The 26,411-nt window shown below is 38.2% G+C and overlaps 1 protein-coding gene and 1 non-coding gene across 14 annotated transcripts in view; one reads left to right on the top strand and one right to left on the bottom strand.

The window, feature by feature from the left end:
* MLLT10 (MLLT10 histone lysine methyltransferase DOT1L cofactor) overlaps positions 1-26,411 on the bottom strand; it is a 269,667-nt gene that overhangs the window by 224,073 nt on the left and 19,183 nt on the right. Inside the window, exon 1 of one of the 13 annotated variants that reach the window (XM_058532549.1) lies at positions 18,789-18,955. The exons of the other annotated variants lie outside the window; for them this stretch is intronic. The gene's annotated coding sequence lies outside the window, so the exon portion shown is untranslated. Of the gene's footprint in view, positions 1-18,788; positions 18,956-26,411 lie in introns of those variants that run through there. 13 annotated transcript variants of the gene reach the window in all.
* Positions 12,406-12,474, top strand: LOC131398972 (small nucleolar RNA SNORD42). The gene has a single exon (XR_009217045.1). It is a non-coding gene; the product is annotated as a small nucleolar RNA SNORD42 (small nucleolar RNA).

The raw sequence follows: 26,411 nt of genomic DNA, 5'->3' as shown, positions 1-26,411 counted from the left end.
ACAGAGAGTAACATCAGCAACATGGCCGAGTGAGCTGTTCCCTTTGTCTCTCCCTCTTTGAACTACAACTAAACGGACATTCACTGATCAGTGGAGGATACCCACACAGCACATCAGGACACCTGAGAGACCTGCACAGCTATACATCTGAAGGTGGATGGACACCCCCAGGGGAGGTGGTGGAGAGAGGTGAGCACTCTCCGGGCTCCTGGCAGCCCTGTACACGCATGCGACTGCTCTCCCAGCTGAAGCACCCGTAGGACCGCTGCAGCCCCAAGGGTGGGAGAGCACCTCAGCACCACTGAGGGAAGAGGTGATGGCAGCCTTGAGCGCCCACGTGATCACTTTCCCGACTGGTGGGAGAGCCCACAGTAGCACCATGGTCCCAGGGAGTGGCTCAGGCTCAGACCTAGTGGGGAGGCCCTGCCCAACAAGCACAACATCTGGTGCGACCTAGGAGGAGACAGCAGCAGATGTGCACACCCGGGTGAATGAGCTCCTGGCTGTCGTGAACACCCACAGTACTGCTGCAGACCAGAAGCGGGGAGTGTGCCTCAGAGCGACTGTGGGAGCAAGTGGCAGCAGCTCTGAGCCCCCACGTGATCGCTCTTTCAATCACTGGGAGAGCCCACAGTAGCACCATGGTCCCTGGAGCAGCTCAGGCTCGGACCCAGTGGGGAGGCCCTGCCCAACAAGCACAACATCTGGTGTGACCTAGGAGGAGATGGCAGCGGATCTGTGCACCCAGGCAAACAAGCTCCTGGCTACTGTGAACACCCATGGTACTGTGGCGGCCCCGAAGTGGGGAACATGTCTCGGCAGGACTGTGGGAGCAGGCAGTAGCAAACCTGACCCCCCAACGTGATCACTTTCCCACTCGGTGGAAGAGCCCACAGGGCTGCTGCGGTTCCAAGGAGTGGCCCAGGATCCGACATGCACAGCTGACAGGGATTGTGGCAAGTTCAGAATATACAGCTCCTGCCCCCGCCCAGTGGCAGCAGATGGAATCTGTGACCAGATACTATCACTACGTGAAAGAACAAATCCACCACATCAAATAGTATGAAAAATATATTAATACTCCAGACCAGAAGGAAAAAGACAAATACCCACAAATCAATCCTAGAGGCACAGAAATCTACAATCTAAATGACAGAGCATTCAAAATACCTATCACAAAAAAACTCAACGAGTTACAAGAGAACTCAAAAAGACAGTTCAATGAAATCAGGAACAAAATTAATGAACAGAAGAAATTCTTCACAAGAGATTGAAACTATTAAAAAAAATCAGTCAGAAATGCTGGAGATGAAAAACACAATGAATGAGATAAAGAAGAATCTGGAGTCATTAAAAAACAGAGCTGATATTATGGAGGACAGAATTAGCAATCTAGAGGATAGGAACATAGAAATGCTTCACATGAAGGAGGAGAGAGAACTAAGACTAAAAAGAAATGAAGAAATTCTACAAGAAATATCCAACTCAATTAAGAAATGCAACATAAGGATTATAGGTACTCCAGAGAGAGAAGCAAGGGAGAAAGGAGCAGAGAGTTTGTTCAAAGAAACAATAGCTAAGAACATCCCAAACCTGGGGAAGGAGCTGGAATTCCAAGTAAAAGAAGCTAATAGAACTCCTAATTACATCAATGTAAAAAGATCTTCTCCAAGGAATATATTAGTAAAACTGGCAAAAGTCACTAACAAAGAAAAAATATTAAGGGCAGCAACACACAAGGAAATAACCCAGAAAGGAACCTCTATCAGGCTTTCAGCGGATTTTTCAGCAGAAACCGTACAGGCTAGGAGAGAGTGGAATGACATTCAAAAATTCTGAAAGACAAAAATCTTCTGCCAAGAATACTCTATCCAGCAAAAATATCCTTCAGATATGATGGAGAAATAAAAACTTCCGCGGATTAAAAAAAAGCTGAAGGAGTTCATTGCCACAAGACCCCCCCTTACAAGATATGATCAAGAAGGCCCTCAGACCTGAAAAAAAAAAGAAAGGGTTTACAAAGCCTTGAGCAAGGAAATAAATAGGTAGACAAAATCAGAAAATTACAACTCTCTATCAGAACAGATTAGCAAAAAATTGTAACTTTAAAGATAAAGGGAAGTAAAACATCAAAAATAAATATAATTACTTCATTTTAAGCACACATTCACAACACAACATGGAATTAAGTTGTGACATAACTTAGAAGGCGAAGAGGGCAGGGATGGAACCTGCTTAGACTAAGGGATTAAGAGGCTATCAGAAAATGGACTATCTCATCTACGAGATCTTTTATACAAACCTCACGTTAGCCACTAAACATCAGAACTGAGATACAAATGATAAATAAAGAGAAAACCATCATAGAGAGCCACCAAACTGAACTGGTAATCCAAAATACACCAGATGAGAAACAAGGGAAATACAGAACAACTGGAAAACAAGTGATAAAATGGCAGCATTAAGCCCTCATCTATCAATAACCACAATAAATGTAAATGGACTGAATTCCCCAATCAAAAGACACATAGTGGCTGGATTAAAAAACGATACTGCCATATACTGCCTCCTGGAAACACATCTCACCTCTAAAGACAAAGGCTTAGAATGAAGGGATGGAAGACAATACTCCAAGCTAATGGGCAAACAAAAGAGAGCAGGTGTTACAATACTTATATGAGACAAAGCAGACTTCAAGATAAAAAAGACAATGAGAGACAAAGAGGGGCAGTATATAATGATAAAGGAGACACTCCACCAAGAGGACATAACACATAAATATATATACACCTACCACAGGAGCACCAAAGTACATAAAGGAATTATTAATTGATCTAAAAGGAGATATTAACAGCAACACAATAATAGTACGGGACCTTAACACCCCACTTTCATCAATGGATAGATCAACCAGACAGAAAGTCAAAAAGGAAATAGTGGAACAAAACGAAAAACTAGATCAGATGGACTTAATAGATATATATAGAACAATCCATCCAAAATCAGCAGAATACATATTCCTCTCAAGTGCACATGGAACATTTTGAAAGACAGACCATACGTTGGGAAACAAAGCAAGCCTCAATAAATTTAAGAAGACTGAAATCATGCCAAGCATCTTTTCCCACCATAATGCTATGAAACGAGAAATAAACTATCAAGAAAAAAGCTGGGAAAGTCACAAACACATGGAGACTAAACAACACGCTACTGAACAACCAATGGATCATTGAAGAAAATTAAAGGAGAAATCAAAATCTATCTGCAGACAAATGAAAATGAAAATACATCATACCAACTTATATAGGATAACAGGGAAATTCATAGCAATACAAGCCAACCTTAATAAACAAGAAAAATCCCAAATAAGCAATCTTAAACTACACCGAACAGACCTAGAAAAAGAAGAACAAACAAAGCCCAAAGTCAGCAGAAGGAGGGAAATAATAAAAATTAGAGCAGAAATAAATGAAATTGAACCAAAAGAACAGTAGAAAGGATCAATGAAACAAAGAGCTGGTTCTTTCAGAAGATAAATAAAATTGACAAACCCTTAGGCCAGACTCAGCAAGAAAAAAAAAGAGAAGGCTCAAATAAATACGATTAGAAATGAAAGAGGAGAAATTACAACGGATATCACAGAAATACAAAGGATTATAAGAGAATACTATGAAAAACTATATGCCAACATATTGGACAATCTAGAAGAAATGGATAAATTCTGAGACTCACATAACCTCTCAAAACTGAACCAAGAAGAAATAGAGAATCTAAACAGAGCAATCACAAATAAAGAGACTGAAACAGTAATCAAAAACCTCCCAAAAAATACGAGCCCAGGACCAGACGGCTTCTCTGGAGAATTCTACCAAACATTCAAAGAAGATTTAATACCTATCCTTCTCAAACCATTCCAAAATACTGAAGAAGATGGAACACTTCCTAACACATTTTATGAGGTCAACATCACCCTGATCCCAAAGCCAGACAAGGACAACACTAAAAAGGAAAATGACAGGCCAATATTGCTGATAAACATAGATGCAAAAATCCTCAACAACGTACTGGCAAACCAAATAAAGCAATATATTAAAAGGATCATATATCATGATCAAGTGGGATTTATACCAGGGATGCAGGGATGGTTCAACACCCACCAATCAATCATTATGATACACCACATTAACAAAATGAGGAATAAAAAAGACATGATCATCTCAATAGATGCTGACAAAGCATTTGACAAGACCCAATATACATTTATGACAAAAACTGTCAATATAATGGGTATAGAAGGAAAGTATTTCAATATAATAAAGGCCATATTTGACTAACACAGTCAACATCATACTCAACAGGGAAAAACTGACAGCCATCCCTCTGAGAACAGAACAAGACAAGGGTGCCCACTCTTGCCACTGTTATTCAACCAAGTACTGGAGGTTTGGGCCAGAGAAAACAGGCAAGAAAAAGAAATAAAAGGTATCCAAATTAGCAAGAAAGAAGTGAAACTCTCGTTGTTTGCAGACAACCATCTTATATATGGAAAACCCTAAAGAATCCTTCAGAAAACTATTAGAAATAATCAACAACTACAGGAAACTAGCAGGGTACAAAATGAACCTACAAAAATCAGTTGCGTTTCTATACTCTAATAACGAACTAGCAGAAAGAGAAATCAAGAATACAATCGCACTTACAATCCCAACAAAAAGAATAAAATATCTAGGAATAAATTTAACCAAGGAGGTCAAAGACCTATACAACGAAAACTATAAGACATTATTGAAAGATATGGCTGATGACATAAAGAAATGGAAAGATATTCCATACACATGGATTGGAAGAATAAATATAGTTAAAATGTCCATACTACCTAAAGCAATCTACAGATTCAGTGCAATCCCAATCAGAATCCCAATGACATTCTTCACAGAAATAGAACAAAGAATCCTAAAATTCATATGGAGCAACAAAAGACCCTGAATAGCTAAAGCAATCCTGAGAAAAAAGAACAAAGTTGGAGGCATCACAATCCCTGACTTTAAAATATACCACAAAGCGGGGTCGGCCAGGTGGCGTAGCCGTTAAGTTTGCACGCTCTGCTCCGGTGGCCCGGGGTTCGCGGGTTCAGATCCCAGGTGCAGATCGACGCACCACTTGTTAAGCCATGCTGTGGTGGCGTCCCATATAAAGTAGAGGAAGATGCGTACGGATGTTAGCCCAGGGCCAGTCTTCCTCAGCAAAAACAGGAGGATTGGCAACGATGTTAGCTCAGGGCTAGTCTTCCTCACACACACAAAAAATATACTACAAAGCTATAGCAATCAAAACAGCATGGTACTGGTATAAAAACAGACACACAGATCAATGGGACAGAACGGAAAGCCCAGAAATAAAACCACACATCTACAGACCACCAATCTTCAACAAAGTAGCTAAGAACATACAATGGAGAAAGGAAAGTCTCTTCAATAAATGGTGTTGGGAAATCTGGACAGCCACATGCAAAAGAATGAAAGTAGACCATTATCTTTCGCCATACACAAAAATTAACTCAAAATGGATTAAAGACTTGAATGTAAGACCTGAAACCATAAAACTCCTAGAAGAAAATATAGACAGTACACTCTTTGACATTGGTCCTAGAAGGTTCTTTTTGAATACCACATATACTTGGGCAAGGGAAACAAAAGAAAAAATAAATAAATGGAACTTCATCAGACTAAAGAGTTTCTGCAAGGCAAAGAAAACCACAAACAAAACGAAAAGACAACCCACCAACGAGGAGAAAACATTTGCAAATCATATATCTGACAAGGTGTTAATCGCCAAAATACGTAAAGAACTCATACAGCTCAAGAGCAACAAAAAAAAAACAGCTTGATCAAAAAACGGGGAGAGGGTATGAAGAGACATTTTTCCAAAGAAGATATACAGATGGCCAACAGGCACATGAAAAGATCTTCAACATCACTAACCATCAGGGAAACGCAAATCAAAACTACAATGAGATATCACCTTACACCTGTTAGAATGGCTATAACTACCAAAACAAAAAGTAACAAGTGTTAGGATGTGGAGAAAAGGGAACCCTCATACACTGCCGGTGGAAATGCAAACTGGCGCAGCCACTATGGAAAACGGTATGGAGATTTCTCAAAAAATTAATAATAGAAATACCATATGACCCAGCTATCCGACTACTGGGTATTTACCCAAAGAACTTTAAATCAACAATTTAAAGAGACTTACGCACCCCTATGTTCATTGCAGCTTTATTCACAATAGGCAAGATGTGGAAGCAACTCAAGTGCCCATCGACTGATGAATAGATAAAGAAGATGTAGTATATATATATACAACGGAATAGTACTCAGCCATAAAAAGACAAAAACGTCCCATTTGCAACAACATGAATGGACCCTGAGGGTATTATGTTAAGTGAGATAAGCCAGAGAAAGACAAACACTGTACAATTTCACTCATATGTAGAAGATAAACAAGTACATGGACAAAGAAAACAGATTAGTGGTTACCAGAGGGGAAGAGGGGTGGGGGGGTTGGGGGGTGGGGGGTGGGCATAAGGGGTAAAGGGGCACACATATATGGTGACTGGCAAATAATAATGTACAAGTGAAATTTCATAATGTTATAAACCATTATGACCTCAATAACATTAAAAAAAATGAATGAACAGAGCATACGTTAGCTTTGAGATAACCTCAAGAGGCCAAATATAGTTGTAATTGGGGCCAGAAAGCAGAAGATAATACAGGAAAAATATCTGAAGAAATAATGTCAACAATTTGCCATATTTGATGCAAATTACAAATATATAGAAGAAAGCACTTTAAAAAAACACCAAACAATAGAAACATAAAGAAATGCAAACCAAAACACATCATAATCAAATTGCCTAAAACCAGAGATAAAATGAAGAACAAAGAAAAAATCTTCAACGCAACCAGAGAAAAAGGTCATATTTCAAACCACAAAGTCAAAAGAAAGTTGAAATGGTTATATTAATATCATATAAAGTAAATTTAAAAATCAACATTATCAAGAAAAAAGAGGATCATATCACAAAGATAAAAGGGTTTAACTCATTAAGAAAATACAAAAATCCTAAACATTTGTTCCCCTAATAACAGCTTCAAAATAGATAAAGTAAAAATAGAACGACAACAAGAAATGGAAAAACCCACAATCATATTTGGAGATTTCAACAAACCTCTCTCAATAACTGGTAGAATCAGTAGACAGAAAATCAGTAAGGATACATAAGCCTTGAACAACACTATCAACCAGAATAATACCATCAACCAAATTGACGTTAAGTAACATTTATAGAATACTCTACACAAACTAGCAGAATACAAATTCTGTGCAAGGACATGTGGAACATTCACCAAGACAGATCATATTCAGGCCCTGAAATAATTCTTGATAAATTTAAAAGGTTTCAAGTCATACAAAGAATTTTTTCTGACCACAATGCAATTAATTTAGAAATCAATGACAGAAAAATCAACGAAAAATACCCCAAATATTTGGAATCTAAATATATTTCTAAATAACCGCTAGGTCAAAGAAGAAATCAAAAGAGAAAATAGTATTTTCAAATGAATGAAAACGAGAGCCAGTCGTGATGGCCTAGTGGTTAAAGTTCGGCACGCTCCGCTTCAGCGGCCTGGGTTCGGTTCCCAGGCACATAACCACATCACTCGTCTGCCAGTAGCCATGCTGTGCCAGTGGCTCACACAGAAGAACTAGAACAACTTATAACTAGAATATATAGCTATGTGCTGGCACTTTGGGGCGGGGGTGGGGAGGAGGAGAGGAAGATTAGCAACAGGTGTTAGTTCAGGGCGAATCTTTCCCAGCAAAAAAAAAATAAGAATAAAAATGAAAACAAAACTTACCAAAATCTGTGGAAGGCAGTTAAAGCAATAATTGAGGGGAAATTTATAGTGTTAAATGTCTACCTAAACTGAAATCAATGACTTCACCTTGTACCTTAAGAAACTAGAAGAAAAAATAAATAAATAAATAAAGATCAGAGCAGAAATCAAAGAAATATTAGGGAAAAAAAAGGAGCAAATTCAATGAAATCAAAGACTAGACTTCCTCGATTTCTGGGAGGAAACAATAGATGTACTTTTCCCTATTCCTTCTACTAAGTACAAACAAAAACTGTAAACTTTATAAATAAAACAAATATATCCTGAAAGGTGGTGAGAAGGTAAATTAGCTAGGGAGCACAGGACCCAAGGAACAACATAGCAGTGAGTTCCCTAGGTTTTCCTTTTGCCTAATATATCCCACTCTTGGAATGAAAGAAGTCAGAACCTAAAAGCACCAACAGCACAAACCAAAAAAAAAAAGCCCCAACAAAAGGTTTCTCTCTCTCGACAAAGGACCACGAAGAGGGCATATTAGCTAGAGAGAAAATTTTTAGACAGTAGCTGCTCCACTCCAGCAAAACATCACAGAAAAAACTGGCCCTTCCCACTCCCGCAATGGTCATGTGGGGAACCTAGATATCCAACCTCCTGAGACTATGAGTCATCCCAAGACTCTCACTGGGGTAGTGTAAGAGCAGGTCAAGTAGGGAATCAGAACTTTCATCCTCACTGGCTGGTCATGAGCATCTCCCCCACCCATGATGTCAGTGAAGACAACATGATACACCTGAAATTTATATCATGTTATAAAGCAATGTCACCTCTATTAAAAAAAAAAAGACAACATGAGAAGCCTGAACTTTCACCTCTATCTGGCAGTAACAAGGGAACCCACTCTTGTTCCCACTGGGGTGGTGTCAGAGAAGGTCTAGCGGAGAGGCAGAACTTTCACCAACACACAGTGGTAAATGAGGCCACATCCAATGTGGAGATCAGGTAGGGAGCCATAACTCCCAACTCTGCTCAGCAGTAACAAGCAGCTTCCCTCAAATGTCAACAGACGCCAAATAGGGAACTTGAACTTCATGACCTACCCAGCCTAAGGAGATGGTGCCCACAGTCCTCCCCCGTCAGACAAGTGTCAGAGAGAGCCAGCTAGGGCCTGGCCCCGTGGCCGAGTGGTTCAAGTTCCACGCACTCTGCTTCGGCGGCCCAGGTTCTCGGGTTTGGATCCTGGGTGCAGACCTATTCCACCAGCCACGCTGTGGAGGTGTCCCACATATAAAGTAGAGGAAGACAGATGTTAGCTCAGGGCTAATCTTCCTCAGCAAAACCAGCAAACAAACAGAGAAAGCCAGCTAAAATAGGTTTATATAAGATGCAAAGTCCCATAACATAATACAAAAATGTCAGGTTTCAATCAGAAATCATTTGTCATACCAAGAACCACCAGGAAGATCCCAAACTGAATGAAAAAAGACAATCAATAGATGCCAATATTTGTTATTTTAACATCTGACAGAGATGTTAGAATTATCTGAGGAAGGTTTTAAAGCAGCCATGATAAAAATGATTCAACAATTATGAACACAGAAATGAAAAATAGAAAGCCTCAGCAAAAAACTAAAGATATAAAGAAGCACCAAATAGGATTTTATAACTAAAAAGTACAATAAGCAAAAAAAAGAGCTCAATGGATAAACTCAACAGCAGAATGAAGGAAAGAGAGGAAAAGAATCAGTGAATGAGAAGATATAACAATAAAAATTACTTAAATAATAGAGAGAAAATAACCGGAAAAAAAAAAAAAAAAGAACAGAGCCTCAAGGATCTTTGGGACTATAACAAAAAATCTAACACGCATGTCATCAGAGTCCCAGGAAGGAGAGGAGAAATAATGTAGGATTGAAAAAGTACTCAAATAATGGCTGAAAAATCCTCAAAACTACAGATTCAAGAAGCCAACCAAATCTCAAACAGCATAATTCCAAAGACATCTACATCTAAACACATCCTAATTAAAATTCTAAAATCTAAAAACAAGGAAAATATCTTGAAAACAGCCAGAAGAAAACAACACTTTATTTACATGCAAAAAATAACTTGAATGAGAGCAGATTTCTCATCAGAAACCACAGAGGCCAGAAGGAAGTAGCACAATAATGAAAGAAGAAGCCTCGAGGAAAATGAAAAATTATATTGAACTGAACGAAAATGTAAAATACAACAAACCAAAATTTGTGAGACATAGCTAAACCACTGATAAGAAGGAAATTTGCAACAATGCATAGAAAAGTGGAAAAGTCTCAAATCAATAATCTACACTTCCACCACAGGAAACTAAAAAAAGAACAAAATAAATCAAAAGCAAACAAAAGGAAGGAAAAAATAAATGTAAGACCAGAAATCAATAAAATTTAAAATAGAAAAAAATAAAGAAAAATCGATGAAACAAGGAGCTGATTCTTTGAAAAGATCAGTATTGATGATAAACCTCTAGCAACACTGACAAAGAAAAAGAGAGAAGACAAATTACCAGTATCAGGAATGAAACGGGATACAGAGCACACAGACATCAAAAGAATAGGGAATGCTACCAACAACTTCACACACATAAATCTGAAAGCTTAGACAAAACAGATCTCTTCCTCAAAAAACACAAACCACTCCAACTCACCAATTAGGAAACTGATTTTAAAATTTTAATTCGTACTTTAAAAATTACCAAAAAAGAAATATGAAAGCCCAGTTTCAATGGAGAACGGTACCAAATATTTAAAGAAGAATTAACACCAATTCTATGCAATCTATTCCAGAAAACAGAAATTGACGGAGTACTTCCCAGCTAATTTTATAAAGCTAGTATTACTTCAATATCAAAACCAGAGTATGAAAAGAGAAAACTACAGACCAATATCCCTCATGACTAAAGACAAAAATCCTTAACAAAATATCAATAGAATCCCATAATATATAAAAATAATTATATGCCATGATCAAGTGGGGCTTACTCCAAAGCTGGTTAAATATTCAAAATCAATGAATGTAATCTACCACATTAACAGGCTAAAGAAAAAAAACTATAAATATCAATTAACGCAGAAAAAGTACTTGACAAAATTCAGCACCAATTCGTGATTAAAAAACACTAAGAAAAACAGGAATAGAATACAGGTACGCTTTCTCAACTTCATACAGAACATCTACAAAAAACCTACAGCTGACATCCTACTTAGTGGTTTTCCTCACAGAGTGAATGCTTTTCCCCTAGGCCCAGAAACAAGGCAAGTATGTCCACTATCACCAATCTTAATCAAGATGGTGCTGAAATGTCTAGCCAGAACAATTAGGTTAGCATAAAAGGCAAAGAAATTGAGAAGGAAAAAATAAAAATAACCTATTTTCAGATGACAAAATTATCTACTTAAGAAATCTATAACAAAACTCCTAGAACTATTAAGTGAATTCAGCAAGGTTGCAGGACATAAGATAAATATAGAAATCAATCGCTATTTCCATATACTACCAATAAATACGCAACATCAAAACTAAATATACAATACTACTTATAATTGCTTCCAAAAAATTAAATACTTAGGTACAAATCCAAAAAACATGGATAAGACTTGTAGGCTGAAAACTATGTAAAACTGACAAAAGAAATCAAAGAAGATCTAAATAAATGGAAAGACATAGCATGTCTTTTAGAAGACTCAACTCAATATAGTAAAGGTGTCACTTCTCCACAAATTAATATTCAAGTTTAATGATATTTCTATCAAAATCCCAGCAAGATTTCTGGATAGATACAGACAGGTCATTCTAACATATATATATATTTTTAAAAACCAACACCACAAAGGAACTAGATAGCCAAAATGATTTTGAAAAAAAAGAATAAAGTGGAATGAATCATCTATCTGATTCCAAGAGTTATTATATAGCTACAGTAATTAAGACAGTGTGGAACTGCCAGAGAGATAGACACACAGATCAATGGAACAGAACAAAAAGCCCAGAAATATACTCAAAGATGCTCAGCTGATTTTGAACACAAGTGCAAAAGCAATTCAATGGAGGAAAGACAGACTTTTCAACAAATGGCATTGGAGCATTAGAACACCCATAGGCAAAAAAAAAGAACCTTCACCTGCATTTCATACACTTTATACAAAAATTAACTCAAAATGGATCATAAATTTAAACGTAAACCATAAAACTACCAAACTTTTAAAAGAAAACATAGGAGAAAAATCTTTGGGATTTAAAGCTAGGTAAAGAGTTATCAGATTTGACAACAAAAGCATGATCCATAAAAGGAAAAATTTATAAACTAGACCATCAAAATTAAAAACTTTTGCTCTGCAAAAAAAGCCCACGAGGAGGATGAAAACACAAGCTTCAGCCTGGGAGAAAATAAGAATAAGTCACATACTTGACAAAGTACTCATATCTAGAATATATAAAGAACTGTCAAACTCTACAATAAAAAAAAAATAAGCAAATAAGGGAAAAAAATCACTATCTGGAAAAGAATGACAAAAACAAAGGAAGCACTGGTATGCAGAAGACTGGGGAAGGAAGACAAGGTACCGGGGCAGTGAGGGCAGCAGGGACTAAGGCTTGCTTTCTTTCTCCACCCCAGGCCTGACAGAGAGAAGGTTGCTTATGTTCCACTGGCTCCTGACTATGATGCTTTGAATGTTGCCAACGAAATTGGCATGATCTAAACTGAGTCCAGCTGGCTAATTCTAAATATAAATGTTTTCAAAATAAATAAATAAACAAATTAAAAAATAGGCAAAAGTCATGAACAGATATTTGACCGAAAGACGGTATACAGATAGCAAATAAGCACACAAAAAGATCATCGACATCATCAGCCATTAGGTAAATGCAAATTAAACCCACAATGAAATATCACTACACATCTATCAAAATTACTAAATAAAAAGAATAGTGGCGATGCCACACACTGGCAAGGATGCTAAACTGGACAGCTCACAGATTCTGGTAGAAATGTAAAATGGTACAGTCACCCTGGAAAACACTTTGGCAATTTCTTAAAAAAAACTAAACATGCAGCCACCATACAACCCAGTGAGTGTACAAGTGGACATTCACTGGAGAGAAATGAAGACCTACGTTCACACAAAAATCTGCCCATGAATCTTTATAACAGCTTTATTCATAATAACCCCAAATTGGAAATACCTGATACATCTTTCAGTATATGAATGGTTAAACAAACTGTGATATACACACAACATAGAAAACTAAGCAATAAAAAGTACGGAACTACTAATACATTCAACAACCTGGATCAATCTCCAGAGAATTACGTTAAATGAAAAAAAAAAATCCCAAAAAGTTACATGTTCTATCATTTCATTTATATAAGATACTTGAAATGACATTAAACTAAAAGAAATAAGCTAGATACAAAGGACAAACATTGTATGGTCCCACTTATATGAGTTGTGGGATAAACAATAAACAAACTCATAAAGATAGAAAGTAGAAGAGAAGTTGCCAAGGGTCAGGGAGAGGGTGGACTGAGGAGTTCTTATTTAATGGGTATAGTTTCTGTTTGGGATGATGAAAAAGTTCTAGAAACAGATACTGGTGATGGTTATACAACACTGTGAATGTACTTAATGCCACTGCATTGCATACTCAAATATGGTTAAAATGGAAAATTTTATGTTGTGTACATTTTACCAGAATTAAAAAAGAAAACCTAATAATTGGAGATTACCATGTTCATAGATTGAACGATTCAAAACTGTAAAAATGTTTCAAATTGATTTACAGAATCAACGTAAAGTCAATCAGAACACTAAAAGGATTTTTCGTGGAACAATATGATTCTAAATGGTTATCAAATGCAAACAGCAACAGGCAAGATACCAAAAAAAAAAAGAGAGAAAGACAAGAAGGAAGGATTAATTTTATCTGATATCTCATGTCCAGACTTAACAAAGCTAGAGTAATTTTAAAACTATGGTACTGGCACAAAGATAAGAGAAATCAAAAGAACAGCAAGTCCAGAAACAAATTCATACATACATGAACTGATTTATGACATAGTGCCACTGTATAGCAGCAAAGGAAAGAATGGTGTTAAAACAACTGGCTGTTCTTATTTACTATAATATGTAATATATATAATATGTATAATATGTATAAAATATATAAAATAAATGTTTTTCCCCCTATTTTACTCTATCCACAAAATCAAATCCAGATGGGCTGGTTATAATGTAAAAAAGCAGGAAAAAACATTCTTTTAGAAGATTATATAGGAGAATAATTTCATGACCTCAAGTTATGAAAAGATTTCTTTAACAGGTCACAAAAAGCACTAACCACAAAAAAAAAACACTAAAACTTCTGACTACATTAAATTAAGAACTTTTCATTAAAAGAATGAAAAAATGAATGACTAACATGGAGAAGCCATCTGTAAATCACAAATGAGAAAACCCAAATGGCCTATAAATAGACGAAAAGGGGCTCACCATCATTAGAAACCAGGGAATTGCAAACTAAAAACCACAATGAGATACCACCACATAACTACTAAAATGACTAAAGTTAAAAAGATTGACATACTAAGCATTGGGTAAGGATGTAGAGCAAAGAAACCATTCACTGGTGGTAAAGTAGAATGAGATAACCACTTTTGAAAATGGACTGGCCTTCCCAACAACCAAGCAACTCCACTTCTAACTACATACCCTAGAGTAGCACTTCTCAAACTTTTTTGACCATAAACCACTCTAAGAAATATGTTTTATATTGCAACTCTGTATACATATACAGGATACTGAAAATGTACTGTGAATTTTTTACTGTTCTATTTCACTTTATAGTGCCGGTTGCTCCCTGCTAAACTGACTTTATGACCCTTTTTGGAGCACACCCAGCAGTTTGAAGAGTAGTGAGCTGGAGAAATTCCTGCACATGTACAAGAATATTCACAACAGTAATTGTTCATAAGTGCAAAACTGACAAAAATCTACATGTCCATCAATAGCAGAATGGATAGTGGTGTAATTCACATGCTGAAATACTATCAATGAAAATGAAATCAACTATAGCTACACACATGAAATAGATGAATCTCAAAAACATACTGTGAATCAAAAAAATCAGTACAGCATTATTTCATTTACATAAAGTTCAAAACAGCCACAACTAAAGAATTACACTGTTTAAAAATAAACCTGAAGAGGGCCGCCCCGTGGCTTAGCGGTTAAGTGAGTGCACTCCGCTGCTGGCGGCCTGGGTTCGGATCCCGGGCGCGCACCGACGCACTGCTTCTCCGGCCATGCTGAGGCCAAGTCCCACATACAGCAACTAGAAGGACATGCAGCTATGACATAACAACTATCTACTAGGGCTTTGGGGGAAAAAAATAAATAAATAAATAAACCTGAAGAGAATCAAGAACAATAAATACAAAATTCAGGGAAGTGTTGCCTTCAGGGAAGAGGGTAATGGGATCAGTGAGAAGCACACAGGGGTCAAAGGTATAGGCAATACTCTACTTATTAAGCTTGGTTGGTAAGTATGCGGATATTTACTTTATTGTTTTACCTGTCAATATACTGGGTACAGTATATTTTCTCTGATTCATATACCTTACAATTAAAAATAAATTAAGAAAATCCTACACACAAATGAGTAAACTAAATTAAAATGCACAGGGCTGGTCCAAAGAAATTAGGAGTCTCTGTTTGAATAAGAGTAAAATATTAAAACTTTTATAGCTTATAATATATGGCTAGTTGTTCAAATGACAAAAGAAATATAGTACTTTGACATACATTATCCATATATCAAAAAAGACCAAAAGATGCTGTGTGTTTAGAAAACTCAGCACTTCCCAAAAAAATCAGTTACCAAAAGCAGTCAAACATCCATAAATATTAATCATGTGTCACCAAAGAAGTGAAGATTAAAAGAACTTCTGGAAAGTCTAAGTAAAATGAAATCTTCATGAACAGAGATGCAGCTCACCTAAATTTCTCTATCCTAGGGCTGGCCCCATGGCTTAGCGGTTAAGCGCGTGCGGTCCGCTGCTGGCGGCCCGGGTTCGGATCCCGGGCGCGCACCAAGGCACTGCTTCTCCGGCCATGCTGAGGCCGCGTCCCACATACAGCAACTAGAAGGATGTGCAGCTATGACATACAACGATCTACTGGGGCTTTGGGGGAAAAAATAAATAAAAATAAAATGATAAAAAAAAAAATTTCTCTATCCTAACTTTAAAGACAAAGGGAATAAAGTAGCAACTAGGGGTTAAAACACACACACACAATGGCAGGAACAGACTTCAGAAAAGATCCAACCATGACGGAATAGTGTCCTTATAACAGATGATATACTTCCTAATCTCACCACGCTGATGCTATTTCATTTTTCTCCTGTTCTAAAATAACATATTTATTAACACTTCTGTTTACTTGTTTGAACTATAATCTGAAGTACAGCACGGCCCTTAAGAGCATCATCTATGGAGTGCCAGGGTTCAAAACTTGGCTTAACCACTTTTATGTGACCCTGAACAAATTACTAAACCTCCCTATACCTCAAGTTGCCTCATCATTTAAAAAAAATAGATAAAAATAGTACCTATATTTCATTGTCCTGTTGAGAAGGTGAAATAATATATTCCTCTATGTAAATCACCTGATGGTACTTGACATATAAACAGAGCTCCACGCTATTTTGCAGATGAGGAAACTGAGGCTTAGAAGATAAGCTTGCCCAGTCATATATCTAGTCCATCTGACTCAAAAGCACACGATCTTTTTTTTTTTTTTTAAAGATTTTATTTATTTTCCCCCCGAAAGCCCCAGTAGGTAATTGTATGTCATAGCTGCACATCCTTCTAGTTGCTGTATGTGGGACGCGGCCTCAGCATGGCCAGAGAAGCAGTGCATCGGTGCACGCCCGGGATCCGAAGCCGGGCCGCCAGCATCGGAGCGCACGCAGTTAACCGCTAAGCCACGGGGCCGGCCCTAGCACACGATCTTTAACACTACTACTATACTACCTGGATATGTCTGGGTGATTATGGATGATGGATTTTTTTCTTTCTACTTATCTTTCTTTCCTCAATTATCCAAAAATGAGCATGCCTGCACTGTACTAAAACAAGAGCAAATTTTTTTTAGAGGACAATAAATACTTTAGGCTTTGGGACTTAGACAACAGAAAAGCACTGGTGGCATTTGAGAATAGCATATAGAAACTAACCTTTTGAGATTATTTGTCTGCTCAGAGCTATGTAAAGAATCGAGTGGGGAAAGTGAGAATAGGACGGGTAGGGACAAGGTAGATGGAAAAAGAAGAGTTTACATCGTGTTGTGGTAGCTGTAATTTCTACTTGGCACTAGAGCAACACCATTATAAATTTCTGACCCTACTGTATAACTACAGAACTAGATTTTTTATTGTGAGGAGGTGTGTTTACCCAGCCATAAGCTGTGCAGAAATTAAACGTGTATGAAATATAATACTTTTAATGGAAATACCATGGACCAGAAAATAATTTTTCCTTGGACGAAGAGCTGAGAAACACTATAAGAAATTGGGACACGACAATCGTTATTTGCTTCGTAGGAGATAATCTTGAAACAGAGAGGGACTGTATTGAAAAGGAGAGAAGTAAAAAGAACATAAGGGAGAAGTTCACTCTAAGAATGTGTAATATGCTACCTTTTTATAGAAAAGGAAGAAAAACAAGAGTCTATATATGTATAAGCATGTACATACATAAAGAAACTAGGAGGGGCCGGCCTGGTGGCGCAAGCAGTTAAGTGCTCGCACTCCGCTGCAGCGGCCCGGGGTTCACCAGTTCGGATTCCAGGCAGGCACCAACACACCGCTTGTCAAGCCATGCTGTGGCGGTGTCCCATATAAAGTGGAGGAAGATGGACATGGATGTTAGCCCAGGGCCGCTCTTCCTCAGCAAAAAAAAACAAAAGAGGAGGATTGGCAGATGTTAGTTCAGGGCTGATCTTCCTCACAAAAAAAAAGAAACCAGGAAAATGAATAAAAAACTAGTAACAGTGGGAAGCTGGGAGGCAAAACTGGGCAAATAAGAGACAGGCTTAGGAGGAAGAATTGCCACTGTATATTTTTTGAACCATGTCAATATGTCACTTTATCAAAAGTTAAATAATTTAAGCTGCTGCAATAATCTAGACAAAAAAATTACAGTTTAGATTATGCGACTATAAACTAGAGAAATTAAATTTAAGATGCCTAGGATACCTAAATAGAAATATCCAGAAGGTAACTGCAAATATGGAGCTGAAGCCTAGAAAAAATTGTTCAGGTGATACTGATGCCTAGAGGTATCCATAAGCATGCATAAGTTTACCTACGGTGAGGTAATCAAATAAACAGGCCAGAAAAGCAATCATGTAACTTAAATTTTACAGAAGTAAGAAAGTAATGCCAAACAGGAATCAAAAAGGCAAGGTTTAAAGAGATCAGAGTTTAAGAAAGCAGTTTCCCAGAAGTCATGAGAAAAGAGAGTTGCAAGAAAGATGGAGTGATCACAGTTTTAAATGCTGAAAGTGAATCAAGTAGAATGAAAACTGAAAACATTTCGGATTTGGCCATTTGAGGTTAACAGCAAAATCAATACAGTGGTGGACTTAAGAGCCAAATGTAATTGCCTGAAGGATGAATGAATAGGAGTTTGTGATATTTTATGTACTTATTTATAACTAAAATTTTTCAGGAAATGATTTGAGACAGCCTACAAATACCTGACCTATATTATAACAATAAAAAACAGAAAAGTGAACATTGAAAGCCAGTATGAGGGACAACCCCCTGATTTAGGGAAACTGCTCTTACCCCTGACTCCAACTATGCAGTTCTAGTGAGGGCTGCCATTCATAGTACCCTCCCCACTCCAGCCACAGGGACGGTGGGTACATGATCCAAGACAGGTCAATCAGAGTCCTTCCCAGGATTCTTCAAGAGAGTCCCTTCTTCTGGTAGAAGGGGCTGGGAAGATGAGAGCCAAGAGCTGCCAGCAGTCATGGTTCCAGCCTCAGGAAGTAGAGAGTCTGTAGTATGAGAGAATGAAATCAACACGCAGAGAAACAGAGATAAGAGGTGAAGTCCTAAACTCCACAGGAGGAAGAGAAGGAAATAAATAAAATAATAATCAGATTAATATAACTGATGTAACTAAAGACCAGATTTGGTTCTGGGCTGCCTGGCAGCCAGAAAAAAAAGAAAAACAGAATGTGTATCATAGGGCCGGCCCCAGGGCTTAGCGGTTAAGTGCGCGCTTTCCGCTACTGGCAGCCCGGGTTCGGATCCCAGGCGTGCACTGACGCACCGCTTCTCCAGCCATGCTGAGGCCACGTCCCACATACAGCAACTAGAAGGATGTGCAGCTATAACACAGAACTATCTACTGGGGCTTTGGGGAAAAAAAAAGGAGGAGGATTGGCAATAGATGTTAGCTCAGTGCCGGTCTTCCTCAGCAAAAAGAGGAGGATTAGCATGGATGTTAGCTCAGGGCTGATCTTTCTCACAAAAAAAAAAAAAAAAAAGAATGTGTATCATAGAGCTATCAAAAAGGAGGAAATACACCAGATCCTCAAGAGAGACAATTTTCCTGATGCTAAATTATTAAAAGCATTTTTTGTACATGGATCTTTATAGAAGGGTCACTGAAAGACAACATGGATAGTGTCCATGATGAGAGTATTATAGCAAATGCAGATTTCATATGCTTTTGCTTAAAATGACAACTAAGTTATATTTCAATCATTAAACATAACTACAGTACGCAGTTGAAGAAGCAGAGATATCAACTATGGCTTTATTCTTCCAGGAAGTTTGCTAGTGAAACAGGAAAGAAAAAGGTGAAAAACGTAAAGGGAAAGCAGAATCTATGGGAAGATTCAAAAATGTTTGTGAGGGGCTGGCCGGGTGGCGCAAGCAGTTAACTGCACGCACTGCGCTGCGGCGGCCCGGGGTTCGCCGGTTCGGATCCCGGGCACACACGGATGCACCGCTTGTCAAGCCATGCTGTGGTGGCGTCCCATATAAAGTGGAGGAAGACAGGCACAGATGTTAGCCCAGGGCCAGTCTTTCTCAGGAAAAAGGAGGAGGATTCACAGATGTTAGCTCAGGGCTGATCTTCCTCAAAAAAAAAAAAAAAAAATGTTTGTGAGCTGAGTAGGGGGAAAATCAAGTAAAAAGGACAGACTAAAACCAGACCCTGGAAAAAATGGGACAAGACCACATCATGAGCACAGGTAGTTAATTCCACTTAAAAACTACCTCCTCTCCTTCCTAAACCTCCACTATATGAGACAAAAGGGCATAAAGCCACAAAAACAAAAAGAACATAAGGGAAGACAACAGCTATAAAATTTTGGAAGCTAGAAAGGAGACAAGTAGTAAATGACTTAACAGATCAGAAAAGGTTGCTGCAGTAAGACAAGCCCAAAAACAATGTATCTTAGACCACAAAGCACCAGAAACTGGAGGAACTTTAGGTACCAGGCATCAGAGGGTAGAGAGTCGCACATGCCCAGTGGTGGTGTATGTGTTTGGAAGAGATGGGTTCAGGTGAGCCTAAAAACAGGAGAAACAGAATATAATCCAGAAAACAATCAGCCCCACGCCCCCCATCCCCAATCTCCTTCTCCACTACACATTACCAAGTAATTGTTTCTCCCCCACTCTAGAAAACTGCAGAAAGGGTAAACAAGAGGAAATCTGAACTTGGGGACACCAGGCACAGCTGAGGAAAGGGGTACCATATCGAAAAAGAAGAATTAGCTGAAAATCTAAGTCTAAATAGTGAAATTCCAGCAACCACATGGCTCAAAGAATACTGGTAACCAGGTTTGTCAATAACCCAACAGATGACTGGAGGATTTTTCTCTGAGTAAACTAACCAGTTAGTGGTCTTCTAATTGAAGAACCCAGCTATATCACTTATGAAGAAGCCAACCAACCAACAATCCCTGCCCATACACACAGAGCTTCCAATAAACTCATTAGAGCTTATCTTAAATTCAAATAGATGGCTAAGAGTCACCAGACTTTCAAGCAGTCTCTAACAAGACAGGCCAAAACAAACAGTACAAAGGAACTCTGAAAAAGAGAGTCCCAGGAGCAGAAGAAAACTTCAGAAAACTGAAACAAAACAACAACCCTCTGATTAATATCTTCACAGAGTTAAGATACTGCATCCAAGAAACAAAAACAGAAGATAGGAAACAAGGAACATTCAGAGTGCGTAAAGGAGCCCTTGAAAATTAAAAGTATAATGGAATTTAGAAATTTAAGTGAAGAGTTGGAAAATAAAGTAAGAAACTGCCTCAGAAAGTAGGCCAAAAAGAGAGAACTGAAACACAAAATATAAAAAATCAGACGATTAGTTTAAAAGGTCCAACATACAAATAAAGAAACACACAACTGAGGAAATTATCAAAGAAATCATTCAAAAAAAATTTCCCTTAACTGAACTCATATTCCCTAATATGATTTACCAAATCAGAAGGGTCACTGTGTGCCCAGTACAATGAATGATGGAAAACACACTACCAAGAAAAACATCAGAAATAACCTGGATAAAGAAAAAAATACTAAATCCAGAGAGAACAATCACATTCAAATGATGGGAAATCAGAACTTCACTGGACTTCCTAACAGAAACACTGAAAGCTAAAAGGCAAAGAAGAAATATCTTCAAAATTTTGAAGGAAAATGATTTTCAACCAAGAATTCTATACTCAGCCAAACCACCAATCAAGTAAGATAATAAAGCCACCAATTTTATCAAACATGCAAAACCTTAAAAAACTTATTTCTCACGCACCTTTTCCTATGAAGCGGCTAAAAGATGTACCCACCAAAACAAGGAAATAAACCATTAAAGATGAAGAAATGGGGGAGTGAGGGGTTAGAAAACAGGGAATCCAAAATAAGCAAGAAGAAACTCCCAAGATGATAGTGAAGTTTCAGGCTTAAAGAGAAACCAGCCCAGGGGCCAGCCCCGTAGCTTAGCGGTTGGGTGTGCGCGCTCTGCTGCTGGTGGCCCAAGTTCGGATCCCGGGTGCACACCAAGGCACCGCTTCTCCAGCCATGCTGAGGCCACGTCCCACATACAGCAACTAGAAGGATGTGCAACTATGACATGCAACTACCTACTGGGGCTTTGGGGAAAAAAAGGAGGAGGACTGACAATAGATGTTAGCTCAGAGCCGGTTTTCCTCAGCAAAAAGAGGAGGATTGGCATGGATGTTAGCTCAGGGCTGATCTTCCTCACAAAAAAAAAAAAAAGAGAGAGAGAGAGAAACCAGGCCAGATGGGAGCAGGGAGTTGGTACCCAGAGGAAAGTCTACAGTTTAAAAAGGAAAGTGGGAAGAGGAAAAGGCGGAAGAAGAGGTAGAGGAGGAGGGAGAAGAGCGAGAAGGAGAGGAGAAGAAAGGGAGAAGGAGAAAATGGACCCCTCACACACTGCTGCTGGGAATGCAAACTGGTGCAGCCACTATGGAAATTACAGTATGGAGATTTCTCAAAAAATTAAAAAATAGAAATACATACGACCCAGCTATCCCTCAACTGGGTATTTATCCAAAGAACTTTTAATCAATAATTCAAAGAGACTCATGCACCCCTCTCTTCACTAAGATGAGGAAGCAACCCAAGTGTCCATCGACTGATAAATGGATAAACATGTGGTATATATAAATACAATGGAATACTACTCAGCCATAACAAAGACAAAATCGTCCTATTTGCAACAACATGGATGGACCCTGAGGATATTATGTTAAGCGAAATAAGCCTGACAGAGAAAGACAAACAACGCATGATCTCACTCATATGTGGAAGATAAACAAACACGTGGACAAAGAGAACAGATTAGTGGCTACCAGAGGGGAAGGGGGTTGGGGGTTGGCCAAAAGGGATCAAGGGCCACATATACATGGTAACTGATAAATAATAACGTACACCTGAAATTTCACAATGTTATAAACTATTATGACCTCAATAAAATAATTTTTTAAAAAAAGGGAGGAGAGGAGAGGAAGCAGGAGAGGAGTGGGAGGGAAAGAGAAAGAGGAGGGAGGAAGGGAGGAGGAAACAGGAAGAGAGGAAGAGAACAGGAAGAGAGAAGGAGAGGGAGAGGAAAAAGAAAGGAGAAGGTAAAGAGAAGAAAAGGAAAACTGAATTTATGAAAAATTGAATTGACAGACTACCTGATCCATTAACCAAACAGAAGATTATACGAAGAAGCAACTAGAGGATATATAAAGATTTAGCCTTAAGTAACAAACACAAGGAAAAGGAAAATACAAGACAATTATTAAAAATAACACAACAATCACAATATACTTTTGGCTCAAAAAGGAACAAAATATTTACATAGTCATAATAACATAAATACTACTGTTTAACACTACTGATTTAACCAAAATGTGCGGTATACTGAAAGGCAACATCTAAAACTTATATGTCAAGAATAGCTGATTATACACTCCTTTTAGAAACATAGAAGTAAATTCCAGAAGGAACAGCCAAAAGGGGTTGCCTCTAAGGAATCAGATGAGGGTTCAAGAGTTCAGCAGCAAGGTACTGTTTTGTGTGTGAGAGAGAAGCTTTTGGTACTACCTGACTCTGACTATGTGCATTTATCACTTTCATAAACATAAAAATTAAATCTAAACAAAAAAATGGAATAAATAGGTACCATATGCTGGGTAATGGATCAACATACTCCTATGTTTTCATTGCTCTTACTAGTTATGTAGGCAGGTTAAAAAAGGACATAAACAAGTATTAAGCACATACTTCATGTCATCCGTTATGCTAGGTTTTTCTCACAGTAAAAGAGGAATTCAAGAAGAGAGACAACAGAAATTGGCTATTTGCTATTTCATCTACAGTGGTAAGCACTAAATCTGTTAACTTTTTGAAATCATCTCTTTCAAAGCTATAGGAACTTAGGATGCTATGCTGAATTTACAAGCAAATATGAGATATGAATAAATAGTAAGAGAAAAAAATGTTAGACAAGGTTTAACTTTGAAAGCATTCTATTTCAAGTACACAGGTTAAAAAGTCTGTACAGAAATAAAAAGAAACAAGTTATGTACAATATTAAAAAAAAAAGAGCAGGGCCAGCCCAGTGGCGCAAGCGGTTAAGTGCGTGCACTCCGCTGCAGCGGCCCGGGGTTCGCCGGTTCGAATCCCAGGTGCCCACCAACACACTGCTTGTCAGGCCATGCTGTGGTGGCATCCCATATAAAGTGGAGGAAGATGGGTGTGGATGTTAGCCCAGGGCCAGTCTTCCTCAGAAAAAAAAGACGAGGATTGGCATCGGATGTTAGCTCAAGGCTGATCTTCCTCATAACAAAAATAAATAAATAAAGGGTGCCAGAAACTAAGTCAAGAAACAAACTTAAAAACTGGTCTGGAGCAACAAACCCCATCAGGCAAACTGACCGAGTCTGCTGCTTACCAACCCCAAATCCATTTTCCCCTTCTTCCCTACTAACGGAACTCTGATTTTATTCACTTCATCAACAGGCTTATATTTTGCAGTCTCTCTAACAATTAAAAGCCAGTAAAATTAAGCATAAATTGTTGAGTGGGGCGTTCAGGAAAACTTGTTTAAGAGGATAACTCAGCTGGGAGGAGAACCACATTTAACCTTACTGTCCCCCTTGTGTCTGCAGTCACAACAACTGCAGTTCCCAACTGCCACGCTGTGACTGTTGGACAACCCTGAAAATGAAAACCAGGTGCTAAGTTTAGTACACTAGGAAGACAGAAAAAGTCTGATCCCTAATGACTTCAGAGAACTGTCATAAAAGCTTTAAAATGTCTTTCTGAACTCCTTTTAAATAAAAGAATTTGTAAATTTGTAAATTCCTAATTTGTAGAAGCCACTATAATGTGGTCTTTGTTACTAGTAGCCAAATGCAATTCTTAACAGATACAAAGCAAATGCAAAAACTCCCCACAGCAACATCTTCAAAAACCCATATCAGAGGAATAAGATCCCACGGAGGACAACAACTGAAGATTAGCTCACAGTCAAAATTACAAAGTATATGAAGATGTCTACTACCAGAGTTAACAAAACAATTGAAAGAATTCCAAAATCTCTGAGAAGTTTAAAAAAAGTATGGTTTGAATGTTCAAATAAATAAAGGAAGGAATATAATCCTTAAGGCAATAATAGCAAGATACTAGGAAAAAAGAAGCAAATTGAAAAATAACAACAATAGAAAGTCTAGATATGATTTACTCAGAAAAGAAATTCACTGACTGGATTAACAATAACCATGAATTTGACAGAGCTAAAAAGATTATCTATAATGCAGAGGTAAGATAGACAATATTAAAGAGAAATTACAAGTATGAAGAAAAGAATGAGAACCCCAGGGCTGGCCCAGTTGTGTAGCCATTAAGTTTTTGTGCCCTACTTTGGCGGCCCCGGGGTTTGCAGGTTCGGATCCTGGGCACAGACATACACACCGTTCACCAAGCCATGCTGTGGCGGCCTCCCACAAAATAGAGGAAGATGGGCACAGATGTTAGCTCAGGGCCAATCTTCCTCAGCAAAAGAGGAGGATTGGCAATGGATGTTAGCTCACAGCCAGTCTTCCTCACAAAAAATAATAATAATAATAACGTAGCATTATCAGGTCGAATCTTCCTCAGCAAAAAGGAAAAGCCCATGTTAAAAATAATAATAAGGTAGAATTAAAATACAGACAACAATAACAAAGACTTTGCAAGGGAAAGAGTAAAGAGGGAAAACGAGGCATTCTAAGGTTCCTGACTTTGTTCAAAAGAAGCACAGAGATTAATTTTAGACTTACAGAAAAATACAAAGCATGCACATTAAAATTCTAAGGGCAATCACTAAAAAAAAGAAATAAAACATATAGCCTTCAAATCAGCACAAAATTTAAAAAAAAATAATAATAAAGAGGGCTGGCCCCGTGGCTTAGCGGTTAAGCGCGCATGCTCCGCTGCTGGCGGCCCAGGTTCGGATCCCGGGCGCGCACCGACGCACCACTTCTCCGGCCATGCTGAGGCCGCATCCCACATACAGCAACTAGAGGGATGTGCAGCTGTGACATACAACTATCTACTGCGGCTTTGGGGGGAAAATAAATAAATAAATAAAATCTTTTAATAAAAAAAAAAAAAAAAGAAGAAGAAAGAGGGGCCAGCCCAGTGGCATAGTAGTTAAGTTCATGCACTCCCCTTCGGCAGCCCAGGGTTCACAGGTTCAGATCCCAGGCTCGGACCTATGCACTGCTCATCAAGCCATGCTTTGGCGGTGTCCCACATACAGAATTGAGCAAGATGGCCACAGATGTTAGCTCAGGGCTAGTCTTCCTCAGCAAAAAGAGGAAGACTGGCAACAGATGTTAGCTCAAGGCCAATCTTCCTCACCAAAAAAAAAAAAAAATTAAATTAAAA

Source organism: Diceros bicornis, chromosome 36, assembly GCF_020826845.1.
Source record: "Diceros bicornis minor isolate mBicDic1 chromosome 36, mDicBic1.mat.cur, whole genome shotgun sequence".
Lineage (NCBI taxonomy): Eukaryota > Metazoa > Chordata > Mammalia > Perissodactyla > Rhinocerotidae > Diceros > Diceros bicornis.
Note: the sequence above shows the minus strand (reverse complement) of the source record. Positions and strands in the feature narration are given on the sequence as shown.